This window comes from Montipora capricornis, chromosome 3 (genome assembly GCF_036669925.1).
Source record: "Montipora capricornis isolate CH-2021 chromosome 3, ASM3666992v2, whole genome shotgun sequence".
NCBI lineage: Eukaryota > Metazoa > Cnidaria > Anthozoa > Scleractinia > Acroporidae > Montipora > Montipora capricornis.
In genome coordinates this window covers 40116940-40141455 of record NC_090885.1, presented here as the reverse complement: position 1 = coordinate 40141455, position 24516 = coordinate 40116940, and the positions used below count along the sequence as shown (strand labels likewise).

At 40.1% G+C, this 24516-nt stretch overlaps 1 long non-coding RNA gene, 1 other non-coding gene and 2 pseudogenes across 2 annotated transcripts; 2 read left to right on the top strand and 2 right to left on the bottom strand.

The window, feature by feature from the left end:
- LOC138040230 (piggyBac transposable element-derived protein 4-like) overlaps positions 1-3983 on the top strand; it is a 5785-nt pseudogene extending 1802 nt beyond the window's left edge.
- On the top strand, positions 2535-3047 carry LOC138041805 (piggyBac transposable element-derived protein 4-like; annotated as a pseudogene).
- Positions 3984-8649: 4666 nt separating the features above from the next.
- On the bottom strand, positions 8650-22493 carry LOC138043147 (uncharacterized). Its single transcript, XR_011131193.1, has 4 exons — positions 22257-22493; positions 11583-11672; positions 11133-11257; positions 8650-9029 (listed from the first exon to the last, which is right to left on the bottom strand). It is a non-coding gene; the product is annotated as an uncharacterized lncRNA (long non-coding RNA).
- Positions 22494-22726: 233 nt separating this feature from the next.
- Positions 22727-22799, bottom strand: Trnav-uac (transfer RNA valine (anticodon UAC)). Its single transcript has one exon. It is a non-coding gene; the product is annotated as a tRNA-Val (tRNA).
- Between the last annotated feature and the right edge of the window lie 1717 nt (positions 22800-24516).

Sequence of the window (24516 nt, the reverse complement as noted above, 5' to 3'; positions counted from 1 at the left end):
ACTTCTTTGTAATTAAATGCATTTTACATAAGAACGCGATCCAACAAAACAGTTACCATTCGTTTGAGTAATACCCATCATTCCAGGTGTACGTACATTCTTTTTTAAGCTATTTCCTCCACTTTCATCCAATTATTACTTTACATGCAAGCTAAAAGTTAGCCTTCCAGGGTCAGAGAGAACAACTTCAGAGAGCTTTTCATTCTAATCAAAGGAGTGCTTCTCACATGACCAGTGCAAAGCACAAGGATGGTGACACTGGACCTCACTCCTTCTAGCACCCATCTTCCAGCCGCTCCCACCCAACTCACTTGATTAAGTCTAGCACTTCCTCTTGGGATATAAATACTGTTGCTGAGTACCTTACATGGTAATCCTTCACTGACTCTTCCTGTCCAAGTTACTGTCCAACTCTCTTTATATTCACTTCAAAACTCCTTCCTCATGCCATCATAGCACCACTGCCCATGTCTTGCTTTGACCATAATTCTACCAAAACACTTCACAGGCCACTGGCCACTACAGTAGGCCGGCCAATAATCCTCCATTGGCAACTACAGTTGTCCAAAAGAAACCTCTTAAATCGAACAATTTTATTGGTTATCAAATAAAAGTTGAAAGCTACCTTGAGATTTTCCAGCATCACAACAGCCCCAATCAGAGTAGACAGAGATAATGAAGATTTGATAGTATTGTAAACAAAACAAACTGAGAGCTGCTGGAAGACAAAAATCTACACCTGTCAAGGCACCCAACATTCATAGTTGGCCATTCGATTACTCCAAGGCATCCAAACTCTGCCCTTAGGGTGGCATTACTAGTCCAATAACAAGTATTTCCATGATACAAAGATCAGTAATACCATGTCTCACAATCATTACACCAAAAACAAATGAGTACCTTGATTTCGAGTCCATGACAGACCTGACAAACTACATGTACAACAAATTCGCCTGTTGATGTCTTGGCTTTAAGAGACTTTTTTAACAGGATACCATCAAAGCCAAAAAAAAAACATATATTGATAAAGGATTTATCAAGTTTAAAGGAAGGCTTGGGTTTAAGCAGTATATGCTTCTTAAAACCAGCAAACAGTGAATTAAAGTTTGCACTTGTGCAGCCTCGGCCGGACATTTTGTTTGTCACTTTGATGGTTATGCAAGGAGACCAAATCATGGGTAACAACACCGGCTTGGCAAATGAACAGTTAAAAGAACTTTCAAGAGAAAGTTATTAAACACAGCATCTACATTTAATATTTCAAGTTTTGAATATGGTGTTACAGCTGCAGAACTTTTGAAGTAGCTTCATATCATGAAAAATCACATCACATTTTCCAATGACCAGTGGCTCAGTTGGTTGATCTTCAAACTTTTGTGTGGGAGATCACAGGTTCAAACCCCAGTCAAACCAACACTCGGGCTTTTAAAACAACTGAAGAGAGAGTGCCCCCTTTGTAATGTAATCTGCAAAATAATGGTTAGACTTTCAAGTCCTGTTAGATAAGGACTATAAACCATGGGCCCTGTCTCACAGCCCTTCCTGTTAATCAACACTGTGGGACATTAGAAGAACCAAAACACTATTTGTGAAGAGTAGGGGGAGACCACTGGCATCGTGGTCTGTCCCTCCTTCCATATTCTTAAGTGTGTTGGGTGGATGGATGAGATCAAATAATAACTGACAGCGGCTGCCAGAGGTGCCTTTACAGGCTTACGTCTGATCTCACCCCAGAGAAAGAATTGTAAATGGTATGTTAATCCACTACCAGTATCATCATTGGAAATCTTGTAACACTTCAGTATATCATTGTATCTTAATTATTGTATTCTTTTGTACAATAATTTTTTGTATTCTATGCATTGGACTTGCCTTTTTCTTGTCATTTTGTTATTCGTTATTTAGATTTGAATAACTGTATTTACACTGTACATGTAACCAGATGGTCCATCTGAGTATGGAGGCAATGATTTTTTGATGGACTATCCTTAACTCATTGACCCTTGGGAGTGGAACTTAATTGATTTTACTCTAACACCAGGGTGGTTCATGTGTCGTTGATTTATGTTAAGTGTCACTAAATTGAAATAAATATTGTTCCATTGTCATTATTATCCATATCACTGGTACAGTACATGAATGTTTCCTATCATTCCTGTACTGTCATCATTACATCAATAATTTCAATAAGTTCTCAAACTGTTGCATGTGATTCAAGTACTGATTACACCAGTTGCCACTGCAACAAATAATGATCACCATAACATTCACCCACAACCAATTTAAATGCATTTTAACCCTTTAAGCCCCGATAGTGCCATATGGCACTCTTGCGTGACTGCATCTTATTCCCGATAGTGCCATATGGCACTCTGAGACCCACGTACATTGTAACCAATGAAAAGTGATGTTTTAGCGTTGCTATGAAGCTCTATTGTTTTTGAACCAATAGAAAAGGGTTTAAGCTTTCATTTGATGTGAATTACGTCATAGGTTTTCACTCAGCATCAGTCTCAAAATTTCAATCGAAAACTATGGCGGCGATGAGCGAAGATGAAAGCGACGACGGTGTGTTTTTAGGATTCGAAGAGGAAGATCGAGAAGCTATTGCAGAATGGAGGCAAGCTAGATTTTAAGCTAGACATCAAAGCGACTCAGAGTCAGACATTTCTGTGTCTTATGTTGCAACCGACGATCTCTCAGACCTAACAGACTCTGACGAAGAAGAGACATGGAATGAGGACGAACATCCCGTAGACGTTGCGCCATTTACTGCCGCTACTGGCCCTACTTCTGGCGTTGCAGAGGATGGAACAGCGATTGATTTTTTTTATTTGATGTTCCTAGAAGAACTTATTGAGCAAATCGTCCTTGAAACGAATCGTTACGCACGGGAATGTATTGCTGTGAAACCAGACCCAGAATGGTTCGACACAACTCTCGCCGAAGTGAAAGCGTTCCTTGGACTGCACGTGCTGTTTGGAATAAAGCAGTTGCCTGCCACTCGCCTTTATTGGAGCAGCGATCCTCTTATTGGAGTTACGGCAGTCCAAAAATGGAATGAAGCAATACATGCCAATGAAGCCAGTCAAGCGAGGGATTAAAGTGTGGGAAATAGCCGAGGCGTCTAGCGGCTATGTTTACAATTTCGAAGTTTACACAGGGAAGAGACAAGATGGCGTTACTGAACACAACTTGGGATATAGTGTTGTTTATAACTTAACTCGAAACATTACAGGGAAAAATCATCATGTTTATTGTGACAATTTTTTCACAAGCGTTAAACTTGCAGAAGATCTGCTGCAGGACAACATTTATCTGTGTGGAACGACGCGAGCAAACAGGAAAGACTTTCCGAAAGAACTTGCAGCGAACAATGCGCAAGTGAAACGCTTGAGGCAAGGAGAGTCAATTTTTCGGCGTAAAAACAACCTCGTGGCAACTGTGTGGAAAGACAAAAGACTTGTTCATTTTTTGAGCTCCCAAAGCAATCCAGTTGGAAATGAAACAGTGAACCGCAAACAACGCGATGGGACTGTTATTCCAGTAGGAAGTGCCCCTGTTGTAAAGAGCTACAACAAGAACATGGGAGGTGTCGACCTACATGACCAGATGCGCGGGTATTAAGCAGTCGGAAAAAAGTCAAGAAAATGGTGGCGTTATCTTTTGTGGTTCTGTGTCGATGTCAGTGTGGTAAATGCGTTTATTTTGGAGAAAAAGGCCGTGAACCACCCCCATCAAGAACTCAACTTGACTTCAGAGTTGAACTTGCCAACGATCTGATCGGCGATTTCAGTAACCGAGCAAGAACTGTAGCTTCTGGTCAAGTAGAAGGAAGCCACTGGCCTGTTCCCTTTGGAAAAGGGCGATGCAAACGCTGCCTGAAGCGAAATCAGAAAACTTTTTGCAGAATGGGCTGCCAGCAGTGTAACAAGCGTGTTTGTTTGGCATGTTTCCCGAATCACATCGATGACCTGAGCTAATGCGTCACAAGAGCGCGATATTCAAATTCAAAGTTTACTTCGAAAAATCGCTCAAAAATTCTGGACCTATCACATTTGAAATTTATTGTATTGTATATAGGATAGTTCTTAAAAACTGCAAGTTCTGTTTTGCATTTCATTCAGAAAATGAGTCTTTTTGGCTTTCTTATTTCCAAGACATTCTAAATTTGAGTGTAAACAGGAGCGTTTTCAGCAGTTTTGAAATCTTTAGCTTGCTCTAATTCATGTTATAGTTCACCATGTGGTGTGATATTTGTCTAGAATTAAAGTTTATTTCTTGCTGAACATTTTTTGTCTTAAGTGTTTTTTCGTCTGCTTTGTAGTTTTTGAGATATAAGGCATTTCATCAGACATGGTTGAAAAATTGAAATTAGGCCATGAAGTGCAAAGTAGGTCCCGGGAATAGGGGGTCATGTTTCCTCAATTTCCTGTGGGGCTTAAAGGGTTAAAGCAGTTAATATTGGAGTATCATGTGTCACTTGAAACATAATAACATCCTTTCTTTCCATCAACATGGTTTTAGAAAAAAATCATTCTTGTGAAACCCAATTACTGCTTACTATTGAAGACCTTGCATAAAAACTTGGATATTGGATCTGACATTGACCTCCAAATTTTTTACTTCAGCATAGCATTTGGCAAGGTACCACACCAGAGATTACTATCTAAACTGCATTATTATGGAATTCAAGGAAAATCACTTGCATGGATTTATTCCTGGTAAAAAAGGTAAAGTCTCTGCTTAAGAGCCAGAAGGCTCATCAGGCCGGCGCTTATCTCCAGTTTCTGTAGCATGAAGCGACTAGGAGTATTTCTACTCCCCCCTGGATGGGATGCTAGTCCATCGCAGGGTTACCCCCAGCATTACGCCGGTACCCATTTATACACCTGGGTGGAGAGTGGCACCGTGAGAGTAAAGTGTCTTGCCCAAGAACACAACACAATGTCCCCGGCCAGGCCCCGAACTCACACCACTCGATCCGGTGTCGAGCACACTAACCATGAGGCCACCGTGCCTTATTCCTGGCTTACTCATAAAACTCAGCATGTTGTGGTGGACGGTGAAGCCTCTAACTTTGTGAAGGTCACCTCAGGAGTACCACAGAGCACGGTATTGGGGCCTCTTATGTTCTTGCTGTTTATAAATGACATTCATGAGAACATGGATACATGTGTAGCACCTAGAGTTTATTTGCAGATGATGCCTTGTTATATCGACCAAGTGACCCTTTCCCCACAACCCAGAAAACAAGGATCCCATTTCACCCTCTGGAACACAGTAAAACACTTTTCCAGGAATTTGACTGCTAAAGTTTGAGCAATGGATAACTGGTTATGAATATTTTGGAGGGGGGGTCTTACATATTGTGCATTAATCAACCCCACCATTCCATGTGCTTATACATTGAGCCACTCATAGAAAGTTTCAGAGTAAATGCACACCAAAGATTTGCATCAGTTACTTTACGCCATTTTAAGTCCTGCGCATTCCATGTTGAGATCTGAGGAGGAAGCTTTTTCTGATGACAATCTTGGCGATATTTTTGGCAAAAGCGAAGATGAAGATGATTTTGCCGGTTTCAATTTTACGCTGCCAGATGACATTAACTAGGAAACCAATGATGACAGAGCGAAGACTCATAGATTTTACAATGAGAATCCTAGCAAGGTCTTTTGCCAAGACAGTGTTGATCCGACAATCAATGAATTACCTGGTGAGAAGCGACCAGCAGATATTTTCCAGCTCTTTATCAACAACGAACTTTTAGGAAAAATTGCTTGCTGGACAAACGAATGGTTTCAAGTAAAGAAGGCTTAGAAACCAGACAAGCACAAAGCACCATTTGACCCAATACAATCCATTGGAATCCTTCTAGCCACAAATCAAAAAATTGACCTTCCCCATTACGCACATTACTTTGGTCAAGAGCAGTCAAAATGGCTTCTCCTTACACCTGGATTTCAGAAGGTATTCTTGCAGAAAAGATTTTCACAGTTGAACAGGTACATTTTCTTTTGTGATCCCCATTCTTTGAATGAAGATGAACGTAATTGTAACAAAATTGCCAAAGTGAAGCCCTTCCTAGAGCACTTGCATGCTGCATTTAAAGACAATTTTAATTGTGGCAAAAATATCAGTAATGATGAAGCTATGATTCCCTATAAGGGTAAACTTTCGATCAAACAGCAGATATTGGGCAAGTGTGATGGGGTATCACGTTATTTCCTTTTGTGTGATTCTGAAACAGCCTATGTTTCAAGATTTGAAGTTTACTTAGGAAAGGCAAGGACAACGAGGATACTTCAGCCATAGGAAAAGGGGGAGGAGATGAACAAATGACTTTCATCACAAAGGACATTGTTTATTTGTTGACAACTGGTATAGCAGTCTTGCACTGTGCATTTTCCTGAGGTCAAGAGGGATTTACTTATGTGCTATAACTAAAAGCAACTGCAGGGGGTACCCAGCCGAGTTGAAGGTATTTTGGGCACCAGCACAAAATCGAGGTGCATCTTTATTGAGAGTCTACCAGGGGGTTGTAGCTTTTGCTTGGAAAGACAGTAAGCCAGTCCACTTTCTATCCACAGCACATTATCCTGATGAAGTTGCAACCGTCCAGTGTCAACAAAAGGAGAAACGTAGTGGACAATATTCTGAGAAAGAGGTGCAGTCACACAAGATTGTAGTAGATTACCCTGCCAATATGAGAGCAGTGGACACTAATGAGCAGACAACTACAGTTCGCAAGAGCAGAAAACAACTTCACTGGCACATGTCTACATATAATTGTAAAGTTTCAAGAAAAAACCTCATACAATTCCCACAACATGGGGGGGTCAATTCAGAGAGCATCTTCCCAAAAGTTGGAGACAGAGGGATTTCGCAGCTTTTAGAGAGAATCTGATTCATGAATTGATCAGAAACTGGAGGAGAGAACAAGCAAGAAAAGGAAGAGAGAGGAAGGAAACACCATTTCGCCTAGCAAATGTTGGTGAACACTTTCCAGTGAAAGGCGTGGGAAGTGACCACAACTGCCAAGCCTGTAGGGAGAAGTGTTGCCATTTCATGGCAAATTCCCCAGATCTCCCAAAAGCACAAGTACCCCTTAAATTAAACAAAAACAACATTCAAATGTGAAGTTTCTTATTTATCATTTAGTTATTTTTATTCTATGCATTGTCCTAATGTGCAGTTGATCATTTTGTCATGAAAACTGCGCAATATACGGTAAATTCTTAAAATTATTATTATAATTATTATTTCGTGATATTTATTTATGCATTTCAACGGACAATAACTGCTTTCAAGCACGGCACACTCGAACTGACAAACATGTACTTGCATTGCTGCAGTCAATTACAATGTGTCTTTAGAGAAACTTTTTTGAGTACTTGGAACCAGTTTTGCCATTTATAGTCTGGCACTATCTGCATGCTTTTGAATGCATTCACTGGAATAAATCAAAGGCCTAAAACAAGAAAACGTGCTCAGTATTTGAAATAGTGCAGAATGATATTGATAAATTAGCCTCCTGGGCCTAGACATGACAAATGCAGTCTAATGCGTCTAAATGCTTCACATTGTCGATGTCACGAAAGAAGGAATCTATTTTAACATAATATTGCATTGATGGCAAGAGGTTTTCCACAGTAAAGACCATCCTTATCTGGGGGTTACAGTTAAACAGTACTAAAGGCCTAAGATGGAACTGCCAAATTAAGAACATAATAAATAAAGCTTACATGTGTATGAGCCACTTCGTTTTGCGAAACTCAATTTATACCTTTGTACTGAAAACACAAAACGTCTACAGTGTGGCTTATGTTACTAATGCCAGACCAAACTTGGAGTATGCTACAGCAATATGGGATCCATACAGACAAGACCAGATTGATGCAATTGAAGTAGTCCAGTGACGAGCGGAGTGATTCGTTAAAGGAGACTATAGCACTAACTCTGTGACAGAGATGTTACAGTCCTTAGATTTAGATCCTTTTCAATGAACAATCCATCGATTGAATATATTCTATTTAGCAGTCAACAATTTTATTGCATTACCTATAACTGATCATTTTTACTGAAACAATGTATTTACTAGGTCTTATTCAAATAAATCTTTCATTCAAGCTAATTGCAATCATCATTACTACTATAATTACAGGTTTTTCCAAGAACGATAACATATTGGAACTCATTACCAAGTTATATTCAAACTAGCACAAAGTATTCATTATTTAAAGATCGATGGGTTTCGGCAATTAGAACTTACTAACAGTTCTTTATTTATTTATTTATTTATTTGCTTTCTAATCATTAATTTTCTAATTTATATTCTTAGATCAAGTACTATTATTGCTTGTATATTTGATATGTAGCTCTTTGACTTGCCTATATATTTTTTATGTTATTTATATCAACTTGATGTGCAAACCTTGTCGAGTACCATAATAAACATAAACATAAATGTAAACATCTTAGAGAGCCTGTGTTGCTAGTGGTCAGTGGTTGGTTTGTAGGCACATGCACAGTACCTATACATGTACATCATACTCATGGGGTTTGTTCTGCAGCTTGAGGAGTTCTGTCCTCCAGCGTGGTTTGTAGAGAGTTTGTTTTGGTGTTCACCCCCTTTTTTTTTAAGGCTTTCTCTTCAGTCTCTTCCGTTACTCTTCTAGCATGCGTCAGGCCACTAACAAAAGCACTCCAGCATCTTTGGATATGGAAGACATGGCTTTATCATCAGGTAAAGTAATCACTTATTCAGTTGCAACAACTGTCTCAGTTTCTCAGCCTGCTTACCATCTCAAGCAAGCCACTTTCTCAGGAATTTGCGCAAGCTTTGGGCCAATCATTCCCACAAATCTTAACTGCATTTCAAGCAAATGGATTGTTGGATTCGACAAACAGCACTTCCACATTTCTTTTGAGGGATGAGGCGTATGCTTCAAACATGGAGATATCTATCACTTCCAGCTAGTTATCAACATCAGGTTATGTCGTTTCCTCTTTTATTTCCACTTATCCTGCCGTGGGAAATTTTAAAAGTAACGCTCTTTCAGCAATCCCTATTTGGCCTGTGATTACTTTGTCCAATATGCATCATGATTCATCAATGTTAATATGGTTAATACACAATATTTACATCTCATAAGTAGGCAAAAACTAGTTGAGAATTAGGCTACAGGTATGAGTAAACAACATTTGTTGATTTTGGGGAACAATTCACCCTTGTCACACGGCGACCATATTGTCCTGGGAGACCAAAAGAGCTTTGTTTTACCACGCCAAGCCTCACCCCCATGGTTTCCACTGCGAGGCTTGGTCGTGGTAAAACAAAGCTTTTTTGGTCTCCCGGGACAATATGACCACCATGTGACAAGGGCGAATGCTTGATTACTCAATTCCTATGCAAATTTGGTAAGATACTTACAAGTAGCAAACATAACAGTTTGCACACAACCATTGACACATTCAAGCTTTCCTGCAACATTTAACCTTTTTTGACCTGATCACTCAGGAAAGGACCAGTGGATTCCCATTTCTTACATGGCATCTGACAGGATGCGGCGATGCGGAACTGCATAATTCCCTAAAATCCCCATCCTGCGCATAATTACGATATTTTCCACATAAAACTGAAGAAATGCCTGATATTAGCGATAAAGCAGCTGCTTACCATCCTCACAAACATAAAAGCCAAAGAGATTGACTATTTTGAAACGCTTAGTTTCCTGAACATTGAAGAAAACATGCCATTTCGTTCGCAAGATGAAAGTTCGTAAGCAGTTTCCACTCATTTTTCGGAAACGAGCCCGGACTCTAGTTAAACCGTTTTCATAACATACCCTAGGCTCGAAATTTTTCAAAAAAGATACAAGGTATGAAAATTTAGCCGCAAGTTATAGTAGCAAATTAAATTGCATCATTTGTAACTCTGGTAAAGTAGGGACAATCATTGTACAAAAAAAAGAGCCCGCAATACGTATGTGTAAAAATCCGCTGAAAATGGTGAATGATCGAGGGACTGGATCGTGGTTCAACCACATCACAATTTTGCTCCATATCTCCAAATTGAAACAAAATTCATGACAAGAAACAAAATGTTTTTTTATCGCTTTATTTCTTTTAGCAAAAGTTTTGGCAAAATGCCGATTACTAACCCTTTTATTTTAACGGTGAATGCTGGTCGAAAAATTGGCGACTCGGCCAGATATCTTAATCACAAAGGAAAAAGCGACTGTATTGGTCACAATTTCGAGTCCTGATTTAACATAAGCATGTAAATACATTGGACGGGCCTAATTATTAGTTCTATAAATGTTTAAATTCCGCATAATCAACACATGTTTACGCATGGCCAAAAATTTCCCCATAATCTTTAATTTTTTTCCGCATCCTATCAGAAGCCCTGTTCTTAGTTCCCAGACTTGCCAAAGAAACCCTTCACCATATTTTACCACATAATTTTTTAGCTTTTTAAAGAGGATGAAATCTTGGATAAAAATGGGGGTTCAGTTCTGATGTTGAGGGACTTAATGAAGATGGTTTTGACAATCAAAATAAAGATTTTGCAAGAGAAGCAGCCAATATAGACATTGTTGACCTGGAGGTACGTGTAAACATTGAGGCTGTTGATATTGTGGATAACACTGGTCCAGAAAGACTCAAACCTCAAATGTAAGTGTTGATGACTTTTAGTGGAGCTGTGCAAAGACAAATATTGACATTCCTAGCTTTTCTCAAGCAGTAGAACCAATAACAGTTATGCCTAAAGACAGTGAAGCTGCTGACTTCTTCCAACTACTTGTTGTTGTTGACAACCATATATTAGGAAACAATAATTATTATTATAGTCTGAGAAACAAATCATTTTGCTTGTTGGTCATTTCAAGCTAAACAAAAAAGATCCTGAGAGTTGGAAAGATGTTTCATTAAACAAACTAAAGGCATTTTTAAGCCACCTTATCGATAATGAGTATTCAATGATTACAATGCTTTGGTGGTGGGGGGCTGGGCCCCCAGCCCCCCCCACCACCTTATTTTTGGACCAAAGCCACCAAAACCCCGTAAAAAACCAAGGGCGAAAGGGCAAAAACAAAATGTTTGAGAGCGGACCCACACCTTACCTCCAGGTCTGGATCCACCACTGCGGCCTTCCCAGCAATTTTTTCCAAAGTCATGTCTTGTGACATATTCCTTGCAGTCTGAAACAATCTCCAGTTGTATGACAACACACAAAAGCCGCAACCACCTAGGGCAACCAAATTATGACATGCTATTTAAGCATGTGATCTTGATGACACGAAAGCAAACTTTCGCATCAATTACAGTCCACACCATTAAAAAGCTGTTGATGAGGCCATGATCAAAATATAAAATCACTCAACAATATTTGCCAAAGAAGTACATAAAAAAGGGCATCAAGATGTGGTGTAGGGCAGACAGCTGGATTCTTGTGTGAATTTGATATTTACACTACACAGAGAAACCTGCTGATGGTGTCCAAAATGGTCTAGGATATACCATTGTGACCTAACTATGCCAACATATGAGAATTTCGGTGACATTTTTTTTACCTTGTATACGCTAGTGAGCAATCTCTAAAAGGACAAAATATTCTCCTGTGGTACTCTTCATTCTGGTAACCAGGACTTCCCTTCATGCACCTTTGACAAAGACAATGAGAAGAGGGGATGTATGAATGAAATGATATACATTTAATGAATCATATACTGAACTGCTGATATGAAATCAAGTAAAGCTATGATTCTCGCAGTTATGGACGCAATTTTAGCAATTACGTGGTGAAGCCTGAAAAATTCAGTTTCGCTGGTATTGTTTAGTTTTCGCATGAAAGTTTGTTCCTGTTGTATGCAAAAACGTATCTGTAATCCGGAGAGTCGCACAGATCTTGTAAGTGTCATGTTTCTCTGAATTCGCTTTCCTTTGGTTTTCTATTTCTACCTTTCCTTGTAATGTCATGTATGTGCTCCGTTTTTTCCCTTCAGTGAATCGTCAAGTAAAATAAAAGTACGATATCAAAGTGTGCACAGAGTGGTTAACATTTAATTCAAAGATCTGGTGAATGTCACATTGTCCGGTACTAGTGCACGTAGGCTAAGAGTACTCTCTACCGACGCTCTTGAAAGCCTTCCCTGAAGAACTCAAGGTCAGGTTATCTGTCCAAAGTTACAGCACTATACCGAAGCATTCAAGAGTTGCAACAAGACAAAGGAAATGTATCTTTACGAGTGCTGAAAACCATACAAGCAATGGCACATTTGAAAATGGAACAACTGAAGAAAAAACAGAAACTGTTACATCAAGAGGAAGAAATGAAGTTAAAACGACAAATATAGGCACTCAGTTCAAAATTGAACAAGCTAATCTTCAAGTTCAATTAAAAAAGCGAACCGAACCCTACTGGCTGCTAGTGGACAAAGCCACAGTACCTCTGGTAGCGAAAGGAAAATATGCTTAAGAATCGTTCCAGTCAAAGTATGAAGCCACGAGGGTTCGTGCTGGATTTTGTCTATAAAATTCCAGGAGTATTCAAAGAGTTTTCAACAACCAAAAATTAGGTTTTAAAAGAGTCTTTACAAGAAGATTTCTATGCCATACATACTGTTTCAGTGTTTTCTTTGCTGAAAGAGCCTACCTTGATATTCCTTACCACAAGTTAAGTGCACACACAGGCATTTCAATATTTGGTTCTAATGTTTCCCTAATAGTCAATTTTTGAAATGTCTCTTTCACTTAGCATGACGTAATCTCAACAATTTTCACCCAAGCAAATATTCAAGGAGTTTTTAAGCAGTTTTCCACAAAATCCTTTTTTTCAAGGGTTTTTCAAGCACCTTGAAATCCAAAAGACTGATCATTGGTAGCAACGCTTTCTGGGTACTTGAAAGGAGACGTGGCCAAAGAGGAGAGCCGTATGCCATACGTTGCCCGCTTGGCTGGACTCTTATTGGACCTGCAGACAGAATTGAAAGTATGAGCCACCGCCACAGTGTTAACTTTACATGCCTGAAGTTATTGAAGAAGATGATGACCATTTAATGCAACAGCTTGCACAATTCTGGAAGATAGAGAGCTATGGTGGATTTACAAACTCTGAGGTTCCCATATCAGTAGTGGACAAGAGAGCTCTTGCAGTTATGGAAAGATCGTCAATGATGGTAAACCAATCACTCACTTGCCTAATAATCAATATCCTTGCTAAAGAAACAGTTTTTTGTGAGATAGCAAGCTTTTTCAAGGGTACAAAGCTACTATGGAAAGTTATTTGAATAAAGGACACACAAGGAGAGTACCGGATGATGAGCTTAATACTGAAGAAAGGCCACACCCTAACCCTCGCTCGAGCAATTTGCAAGGAAATTCAGTTAGCGTGGAGCTACAAGCAGCTTCTGGGGGCGTTCCCGTTCCATCGCTTAGCCTGTCACAGCAAACGGCAACCTTTTTAGCTTCTGGAGGTGTCCTTCCGGAGCAACAGGTGATATCTTCACCTTCAGCCACGCAAGGTAGGCCTAATTTTACTGTCATCCTTTGTTGGCACTTTTGCAACCCTGCGCTCACCGATTTTAAGCACGTCGATCGTGGCGGGCGCTTCTGTCCCAGTGCCACTTAGCAACAGCACTTTGGCTGCAAACCTGCCATCGGGACCACTACTCCAACAGCTGTTTTCCAGCGAAAACGGTTACCCAAATTGTTGCCCGAAAGTACATGGATTTGGGAGGTTTGCTTTCAGTCAACATTGTTCAGACTGAGCCTGAGTAGCAAGCATTCCTGGACGGGCGATTAGTGTTTTTGCCAAGTGCTAAAAAGCAATGCCGACACATTGAGGACACTGTGACCTGGTCCAAGGCCTTTACAATTTTCATGCTGATTCTGACGTTGTATTTTCCCCACCGCTGGAAAGATTTAACTTCTTACAAGCTTCTCATCCTGCGCATGTACCGCCAGTTCAGTGGTCGTGTTTGGCTGACATACATGTATGATCAGGCCTTCCGCCACAGTATGCTGTGGCGACGAAGCTCGTGGACTGGTCGACAATGAACGTTCAACTTTACAATTTTCACTGGGGCCTCTGTGCGTTCTGGGTCTGGTGGTTCCTTGAGCGAGCTACCTGAACCATCTGGAGCTGACTCCTCCCAGGTCATTTGCCGGTGGTGGAACAGGGGCCGCTGTTTGGCACAATTTGCTTCGTGTCTGTTCACCCACCACTGCAGCACCTCACAGGTGCGGGTTCCCACCGTGAATCAGAATGCTCCCATCGTTTTGACAAAACATCTTCACGCAGATCTGCTTCTCCTTCCTCCGTGCCCTTGTCCACCTCGAAAACCAGGCGTTAGTGGATGCGCCTTTTGTTTTCCTGATTTTTGCCTTTTTATGCATTGATTGCCTTAGTTTTTTCCTCCACGTTTCCTGACCTTAAGTCATCGAATTACTCCTTAAGTTGCATTACCTCATTTTTGTTAACAGTAGCTAGGTCGGGCCATATTTGCTGCAATAAAGTTGTCAAGTTGTTTGAGTTTGCGATTTGTTGTCCAAAAGTTCTCTCAATTTTGATGTGGAACATCCCAGTTCATCCAGATGACCGCTTCTCACTTGGCATGAGGTGGCGTGGTCAGTTCTACGCTGACCTCTCACTCCCTTTCGGCCTCCGTTCTGCACCATTTATTTTCAATTCCGTCACTGATATGGTTGAATGGATCCTTCTCCATAAGCCTTTCCAATCTGCTACATTATTTGGATGACTTTATTGCCACAAGTCCCGCACAGTCATTCCAGTGTGCTTCTAATCTTAACACAGCAGTCTCTGTTTCCCATAGATTGGGGTTGCCTCTTCACGCTAACAAATGTGTGGGTCCAGCCACTTCTATGACTATCTTATCTCTGCATATTGGTCTGGGAGGGGCCCTCTGCACAGTTCACACTTTGGTGGCTTACCTCTCTGTGCGAGGAAATGTCCCTGGCCCCTTGTTCCTTCTTGCGAGTGGTCAACTTCTGTCTCGCTCAATCTTGACCGATTGGCTGCGGCAAATTTTCTCTACCGCGGGGATTGGAGGCAATTTTTTCAGCCACATCCACATTGGGGCGCCATGGCAGCTGCTCGCAACGGTATTCCTGACCACCTGATTCAGGCTCTTGGACGTTGGACTAGCAATGTATACCAGCTTTACATCTGCACACCTTTGGAAGCTTTCGCGGGCATCTCGGGTCAGCTGGCTTAACATTGTGCGTCCTTGCTGTTGGTTATCCACAGCTCCTTCGACATTGCAGTCGAGTCCGGAACCGAATTGCTTGGGGCTTGCACTGCAGTTTTTGGTGTTGCTCTCACTGTCAGCTGCATTCATTTGGTAAGTGTGTGTCTGTTTTTCAATGCAACTGCTGCGCTTGGTGATTTGGGTTGTTGGAGTCGGAGGCTCCATTTCACCCCTGGTCGCTAGCCCCTCCTTTTTCAAGCACCAAAGAGATTCAGTTGGGTGGGGGACGTTTGCAGTTCTTCACAAGCGTTATTGCAATAGCTTGCTGTTTGCGTGCCAGTTTGTGCTTTGGTTTTTTCCCATCCCTCCCTCCCTCTTGAGGTATGGGCTAGGTAAGTAGTGGGTCGGTAAGTATTCCACTGAATTGTTCAGTGTGACGGTGCCTGGTAGGGGCCACTCGCCTCCTCATGCTAGAGCATTGCCCGGCTTCACCAACTTTGGGCACCAATGCCCAAGCTCATTTATTGGTGATGAGTTTAATAATAGTTAAAAAGGGTAACTGCTTGTCACACTTGTTGCATGGCTGTATATCGTACTCGGGAGTTCTTTTCATGTCAGCTGTGTTAACTATGGACCCATTCAATTGATTGGCAACAGTCCATTTAAGATTATGGAGCATGAGCAAGTTAAAAAAGTGTTCCGTTGTTCGCTGACAACTCTTGGGTTATTCCAGCAAGTAGCAGTTGTATGTCACTAGTTTCATTTCTTTGTTGCAGTGAGGACACAGTTGCAACTTTCCAAGTAAGCCTTCTGCCATCAGCCAGTCAATTAGAACTTCTTTGTCCATCATTAGATAATTAAATCATCATATGTCCACTGCCTACTGTCCTTCTTGCGCCCATAACTGCCTCGTCCATATCCACATTGAGTCCCGCTTTCTTTTGTTTGAGTTGAGGGAGTTTGTGTTGCCTGACTACATGTACATAACCGTGGTCTTTAAAGACCCATGACAACTTGGATTCCCTTACCAGTCATGCTCACTCTTAGGATTAGAAGAGTAAATTCAGTGGGGATGCCTCAACTCTATACCTTTTGTTAAAGAGTGTATTACTACCCTTTCCACGTCCAAGATCTCTCAATTTTGAATTATTTCATTTTTTCACAGCATTTCCTGCTCGCACCTCAAATTCATTTGTTTGTTTCGATCACACAATTTGACATTTTGACACATGACATTAGCTTTTGCTAATTACAAAAACGTTATAGTGCAAATACAATGCATTTCCAGTAATTCAACTTCTTTGTTCGGCCACAAAGCTTGTGTTAAAATTATACATTTTCAAAAATGCCACACTCTCCTGCTTGGCAATATAATATTTCCGAACTTGCGCCAGGGATTCTAAATGATTAGCAGCCATCATCATTAATTAATCTATTTTTTTCTGTTGATGGATTTTCCATCACACGAATACTTCCTGCCTTTGTGTAGTTTTATCTTTTCACCTCTAACAAATTTTCACACATCCTGGTTTTCAATAGACTGATTTTGCACTGATTATCCATTTTGGAAGTTACTGATCAACAAACAGAGCAAATAAAGCTTTGAATTACGTGCCTGAGCTCCCATTGGTCAAGATTTTGCAAGCCAAAGTCTTCAAAAGTAACTTCCCAGCCTTTCTCTTACCAGTGCACTGTTTGCTTTCAACAAAATCTTCTCTAAACAGTCATCAAGAACAAAATCAGAATGTATGCCTTGTCAAAACTGAACAAGAAACATGAACAAAGCTGGGTGAATCTCCAGAAGGATTTAAATGAAGTATAATTTTCTTACCAAAAATCATTTCCTAAACCTGAAGTCTCTGCGTTCATCAAGAACGGTCACATTTTACTATTTAATAAGTAATGGTCTTTCTCATATTCTTCCAAAGAAAAATCAATGGAAATCCAGCATGCATTTAAAGATCATGTTGAAGTACTAGATTACACTGCAGAGATGTATCCAGGTTTTCAAATTTGAGGGTCCTCTGGACCCCTCCTTAAAAAATGTGGGTGTCCATTGCAAAATTTTGGCAATCCAGCTAATTAATATTGCACAAAAATAAAGTCTTATCCCTCTCCTCAAATAAGTACTTAGAATAAAAAGATCAATTTCTTTGAAACTGTTATGCCCATTGATTCATATCTAGAGGGTCATTCCACAGTATTCCGTCTGTTGTGGAGGGGAAATTTAGAGGCGAAGATCTTGTTATAGCTTAAATAAGAATTTGTCCTTTACTTCTCATAACCTATTGAGGCTTAAGATCATCTACAAAGCTTTACTTGCTGCTGTCCTGCTTTTCTCCAAAATGCATTTCTTAGATTATAGAGCTTAAAAATATGGCCGTTGCGGAGGGGAACAGAAAACTTGGTGTTTTGTTTGTTTTTAGTTTTATTAGCAGATTCTCTGAATTCTGAAATATTATCTAGAGTCTAGTAGGCTGATGCTTTTTCCCAATTTATATTAATTGAAAAGATCACAAGAGGAAACTTAAATAGTTACGGTTTTCACAATGAGGTAGGATTTGAAAACAGCATCTACTGTTGCAGAGGGGAAGTTGCGGAGGGGAAAATTTGTCCAATTTTCAGAAGATCATAAGCAAGACGTTTAAAGAGAGTGATAACATCCACACTTAAATGTTTATACAACAGTTTCACATTTGCTTTCAAATAACTGAAGTTTTTCAATATTTTGCAAAATATTTGCACTGTGTCAGAAACAGTACTGTGATAAAAATTCAAAATCATGTGCATTAGTAATGCATACATGTAACCTTGTTAAGATTAATTGGCACAAAAACACCTTAAGATAATATGTGATCAGAAAAACCTGACTGTGAGTTCATAAGTTCAATAATGACTACTGTTCCTTGAGTATTTTCAACATTAACAGAAAACAACCCTTTAAAAGAAAATCAGTGCCTCTGGATACAACGGAACACTTTTTTAACTTGCTCATGCTCCATAATCTTAAATGGACTGTTGCCAATCAATTGAATGGGTCCATAGTTAACACAGCTGACATGAACATCAGCCACATCATCCCTTGTTGGCCAATTGAATATTTCACCTGCATCAGCACCAAGCCTAACCCTGTGCAGAAATTTGAACTGTGCAAACTGACCCTGAATTTGAATAACCCTGCCAAAGTAGTAACAGCTAACATGGTCAACTGCATAATAATCATCTACTTTCAAGCCATTAGGAGGGATTGGTAATAATGAATTTCTGTGCAGTTCAAGGATCATGTAGAATCTTACATCAGAGATGCTCTGACTGTTGGGAAAAATCATAGGGCTTGTGCTAACAAGACTTCTAGCATACATGCATGCAAAAACACCACAGTCAAAGTCATTTCTTTGGCTCGGGATTTCTCCGGGCTTGTTAGCAAAAAATGACCACTCTTCGATTTTCAGGTTACCATCAACCTCTTTCAGTAACTTGACAATTTTATCGATGGCTTTGTAGACTGTTGGTTTTATAAAGCTTCCCGGCACGCTATCAAAGACCATCACACGCTGCAGTGGAGGCTGAACCACTAAAAGGAACCAGTGGCGGCTGCTATCAATGTTGCATTTTTACTTTGTGGCTTTTCATATGCAGTTCATATGCAATAAACTTCGAGTGGAAAACTGCTGTTTTTATATGAAAACATCATTGGTCAATTAGGTAGAGTTGCATTTAAAGCAACTGGACAGTTGAGTTACTTTATAACTTTTTAGTCAGTGGATGAAATGTGTGACCATTTAAATGAACTGTGCTGAGGAATTTTATTATTTGGTGCCTTCTTTTTATAATTTTTCAATTGGCAATGTTTCAAATTTTTCATCTTGGCATTTGCATGATGAAAGAAATATAGTTACATGTATTAGCTACAGGTAGTTTCACCAGTTTTGTTGTACTGACTGTCATTTTAATTTAAACACGATTTACCTTATAGATTGCTGAAACACAACCTGGTTGCTGAACTTATGATAGAAAAATGATATCTCTTGTTAATGTAAACATCATAATTTTCAGTGAAATCATTATCAAAAGAGAATTTGCCTCCACAGAATTCCCCTCCGCAACAAAATTTCTCCTCCACAACAAAATTTAATGAATCTCTCTTGGCTATAGTTTAAAATAAATTTTCTTTTCGAACATAATACAACTAACCCTTGACCTAAGAATTAGAAGATTTGAAAACATGAAGTTGACTTTGTCATTTACAAGCGCACCAACAAAACTTTTAGGCTTCAAAACGTTGCGGAAGGGAAAAGAGCATCCAGAAGGCTGTCTGTAGGTGCCATACTGATAGAAATGTAGAGTTTGGCCTTATTTAACATGTTATCCATTTATCAGAAAATTGAGCAATTTAAGCAAATTTCATTTTAATAATTTCTCATCCAAATTACTGTGGAATGACCATAGATCAAAATGTATGGGCTGTCAAAGCCTAAACCTTAATCCATACGTTGTAGGAACTATTGGCTTCAATTGATAAATGATATAGATCTCCACAACGAAACAAAAAAAAAAAGCAGAACTGAATCTCAATTTTCCATAAAAGAGCATCATTAATTTTATTTTATAAACACTTGAGGTGTATCAAATTTAGAAACAAATATAAGCGATCGATACACAGTTCATCATCAGCTTGTGACTTCTGCATGGCCAATGTTAATAATCAGGGGATTGAATACATTTAAGTTTCATGTTAAACACATTATTTTTAACACTAACTCCGAAAAAGTTGCATAATTTGCAGAACAGACAAGTTACATGTACATGCAAAACAAGAAACAAGACGATGACACGTGCACGCCTGGAATTAATATTGACAGGGTCGCACAAAACAAAAATACTGTACACTGTATAACTTACTTTGCCATTGGATTGTCTGTCATTTCGCCTACAATAAACAGACCAATGCTTGAAATTCACTTGAAAAGCATGAAACAAACTGAACTTTGACTGAAATGTTTAATTATCATCGGCAGATCGAAATTGTCGCAGATTGTCTCGCCTAAAACAACAGCTCAGATCATGTCACGCAACAAGTGGGAATTCAAACAAAAGAACTTAACTCCTCAAGCTGGACACAATCATTGACAAAATGAAATCATTTGACTACCAACATCCGAAGAAATACATGTAACAGCTTACTTTGAAATTTAAGAAACTCAATCATTTCTCCGTAGTGAGAAATGGGAATGTTCAATTTCCTTGTGAAATATGACAATTGCATGTTTTTCCTGGCATTGTAAATTTGCATAAGACATTCGATTTTTCTTCTGTTCTTTTTTCTATGCATCCAAAAGAAATACGAGTGCGTCCCAGGATGCAATGGCGCACTCTGGATACATCTCTGACACTGCATCAATCATTTGCAAAACTACTTCATCGGGTTTGGTGAAGTTGCTATCAATGCAAAAAAAAAAGGAATCATCCTCTCCCCCGAAGTATGACTTGTATATTCTTCGTTCTTAACCCATGAGGACACAAACAAGCGAAACAGGTTACTAATTCTAACATTAAAGATGATCTAACCGATTTGAAATTTTAGATAGCTGAGAATTATGCCTTAGTTTGTATTTTAGTACCTAAAAGAGATCACAAATATACCAGCAATTTATCAAAGATCAGGTATACAGTAGCTTTCCTCAAGACCAGTGGTCAGCTCCTGAGCATTCAAACATGGGAAACGATCAGCTAACACAATAGCCGAGGCAGAATACTCACAAGGCACAGAATCACTTCAAGAAGGTGGCTTCGGGTGCATCATGGAATTCAGAGTTCCCAGGGCACGCAGCCAATGCAAGGTTTTCATGAAAAGCAAACCAGTACCCTGGCCTAATAGCACAACCCTAACTGATCAAGAATACGACAATGCCCTTTCAAAACCTATCCATAGTGACATAACCTCTCCAATGCGTGCTTTTTTTACAAACAAATGACTACATTTCATCTTAGAGGCAATGGCCGCAAAGGTTAATTAAGTTGTTGTTCATGATAACTCATTCCGATTTGCGAGTAGTATTCATTGAAACTAGTTGAATAGTTATCATTAGGATAGTGTTCAATTGACAATAAAGTGTCTATCGATTCAGGTCCAGTTCAATTGCCTATTACACAAGGTGACAGATATCCTCCACCAGTTTTTGTACATACAATCAAAATGTTTCTTGAGCAAATAACGAAAATTAATAGTTTGGTTGAGTTCAATATGTGTTGAGCCTTTTGAATTGACTGCGAGAGCAGTCCTGCTGGAGCACGCCACTAGTTATACACAACCGGCCCCCAAATTTCTCTTAGATTTTGACTGCGTCACTGAGGCACCACTAGTTATACACCCCCAGAATTCCTGTTAGGTTACCACTGTGTGACTGCTGGAGCACTAGTTATACACCCCATGAATTCCACTTAACTTTGGACTGAGTGAGTGCGGGAGCACTAGTTATATCCACCTGAAATCCTCTCACGTTACAACTGTGTGACTGTGGAACTGCAGGAGCACTAGTTATACACACCATAAATTCCACTTCCGACTGCGTGACTGCAGGACTGTGGGAGCACTAATAGGTTACTTTCGAATTGTGCAGCAACAAAAGAACAGAGTCGAGGTTCAGGGGAATAATTAGCATTTTGTATTGTTCAGAACAAAGGAAAATGCAAATTATTCCCCTGAACGTCGACCCTGTTCTTTTGTTGCTGCACAATTCGAAACTAGCCTATTTTACACCCACGAAGTATTCAGAATTACGCGACTGCGGGAGTGCGGGAGCAGTACCTTTATGGTGATCAAAAGTGGCCGGGTATTCTAGCATCGCTCCAAAATATTGTATCACTGACAGTATTCAGTTTAAAAGCCAACGGGCGAATCGACCCTGATTACTTGGTTCTTCACAGATTAGCAAATGTGGGAAATTCTGGTCGCAAAAGCTCAATTACACTGAAACAAATAATGCTCCAGCGCCTTTGAAAACAGAAAACAAGCAGGTTACTGTCCTTTAGTCTTACCTTCACGTTAAGTGAACTGTTCTCTGATGATCATTTCCGGACTCAAATACCGGCGTCATGTCAGTGTCAATTAATGGAAACCAGCAATAAAAACTGTTTTCCAAAACTAAAAAGAAAAAGGAAAATACGAAAAGGTGAAGAGGGAATAAGCAGCGTTTGCTAGCGCATACCCTGAAGACGGCTCATCCTAACTTGCTGAAAATTTGGAAAACAATGATCCTCTCTGGTGTCCTTGGTTTACAGAACACGTGTTGGAGCACGCGACAGTCGGCGCACGCACTGTTGGTACGGGAAACCGCATAGAAGGAATTTTAATGAGCCTGCAGTCGAGCCAAAGTCTTGCTTCAGTCCTTAAGTGTCTGGGATCTGTAATGTAGAATGTCCAAAATTGTGAAAAAAGAGAATTTTTTTCCGCGCGTTGCTGTTTTTTGCGAAGGACAAAAAAAAGATTAAGAAGGAAATGAAAACTCTGGCTCCGGCCAGGCTCGAACTGGCGACCTTCTGCGTGTAAAGCAGACGTGATAACCACTACACTACGGAACCAGCAACGACTATTCCTCTCTTTTTGAGATTAAATCAATATAATATAATTGCAATTGATTTTGTGTCGGTCCCATTCTTCCTCAGTCTTCTGTTCACAGAACTATAAAGTAGTTCTCTTGCCATCCGGAGATCCGTTCGTCTTGGAATCAGCGTTTTGTCACGCTCATCAGCATGAGTACAATAGAGTGTGTGCACGGCGGCAATGTTGGAGGACCAAAACAATTAAAGATATTTGCATAAGTCGATTAAGAGCGATTTGGGTGGTTTTTGGTTCCGGGTCTCCTTTACATAACCTATTTTAGCCTAAAACATGTTCTTAATTTACAAAATAAACAGAAACAGTGAGTATTTACAAGGAACCTTTTTAGCCTGCTTTTGAAAAACCAACAAGGTTCTTACACGCGGGTTTTCACAGTAATCGCGATAGCGTTTCTATTGCCACTTCTGCGTCTTCCGTTCCAGTCGCTTCTCCACAGATGTTTTCTGAGTTTTTCCATCATCGTAGCTAAGTTCTTTCAAAGAAGAGATTGAGAGGTGGGATACTGAATTTTTTTTTCTCATCACTGTAAAGTCTGGCGCGGGTTGCTCGACGCACGGTTAGCGCTAATCAGCATTAATACCATGGAAACCTATAGGTTTTTATACCTCTTAACCAACGGAAAGCGCTAACCAGGCTTCGAGCAACCGGCCCCTGGTCTCCATTAGCCACGCAAGGACAAGGACAAGCATAAGCAGCGCTAGTAAAAACGATCGTCGACATAAGCACCATTATTACATCCAATTCATCCATTTAGAAATCACTGGTGATTCTTGCAATCTGATTGGCTCTCAGCAGTGGAATTTATTCCCAAATTGCATTATTTTTGTGATCTAAATCGCACCATTTCCCCATCCAATGAGAAAGGAACAGTAAAAGAAAACAACCAATCATATTTTAAGTCTTGCTTAAGGTAACCAATCAAATTGCAAGAAAACCATTGTGTGGCGAATTGTGCAACTTTTGTCCCCAACTGGATCAATAGAATATTGGTACTGACAATGTAATAAAGTGATTTTCAAGTAGAAACACACAGTTTTGAGTTTGCAATACATGTTTGCGATGACCAACATCCATCGTCAGTTGCGAATACAAATAAACCGCTAGCCGGTGTGATATAAAAGATAGCTAAATAGGAAGTAGGAATACCTAAATAACAACGTGAATGTGGGGCACTGGAAAATACAATGATAGAAAAACAATAAGTATTTAACACGGAAAAATGAAATGAAATTCGCACGCACTATTACAAATTCTTCACCATCGGTTATTGCCTTGACGTGGTGGTGAAGCTTGCGAGGCTCAGTGACCTTAAGAGCTATGCAGTCAGGGACCTTGGTCCATGGCAGGCTCAACCTGGCCGGATTGGTTAAGAGGTAGGGTCCAGACAGAGAATAAATTCCCCCCCCTCCCCCCGTTCCTCAGTGCCGGCAACAGGTTGAGCTTGGGGCCAATCACCCCTTCTCGTAAAAAACAACAGAGTGTTATCTCGGGAGTAGTACAACGACTTGCCAAACTCCAGAAGATGAATTTATCAGATGGGATGACGGTGGTATGAGGGGTGCACGCCCAATCCGAAAGGAAGCCTACGCTGGAAGCTGATTTGGCATGTGCTGAGGAAAAGTGTAAATGAGAACAAGAGGATAGCCTTAACATGGGCCCCAGAACGAAGACGTACGA